We start from the raw sequence: 467 nt of genomic DNA on the forward strand, positions 1-467 counted from the left end.
GCGCGGGGCGCCGCACAGAGGCTGCTTCCAGTAGGGAACACCCGCAGGACTTGGCCAGCAGAGGGCACCACACAGAGGCCGCTTCCAGTAGGGAACACCCGCAGGACTTGGCCAGCAGGGGGAGTCGCACAGAGGCCGCTTCCAACTACCTAAATTTTATCTATGAGGTTCTACTCAAACGCGTCAGCGGACACCGTACTGCGAGCTGTTCACAAATGGCTTAATGACTGTACAGAATTTTCTATTAATAATCTCTGGAGCAAAATAGTTACAGATTCCTATAGTTTTGTCTTCTTGTCACTGACTCGGGTGACCCGAAAAGGGCAGAAAACAGCCGGCACAGCTTTATTGCTCGTCCACAGAGTGAACTCCAAAGAGCCGCTACATAAAGACTAAAAGATGTGACGTTTGCCTCAGTAAGACTCGCTTTGCATTGATAGTGGCATATATTCACTAGGAACCCCCTC

This window comes from Nanorana parkeri, unplaced genomic scaffold, assembly GCF_000935625.1.
Source record: "Nanorana parkeri isolate BGI_ZX_2015 unplaced genomic scaffold, ASM93562v1 scaffold323, whole genome shotgun sequence".
NCBI classification, from domain to species: domain Eukaryota; kingdom Metazoa; phylum Chordata; class Amphibia; order Anura; family Dicroglossidae; genus Nanorana; species Nanorana parkeri.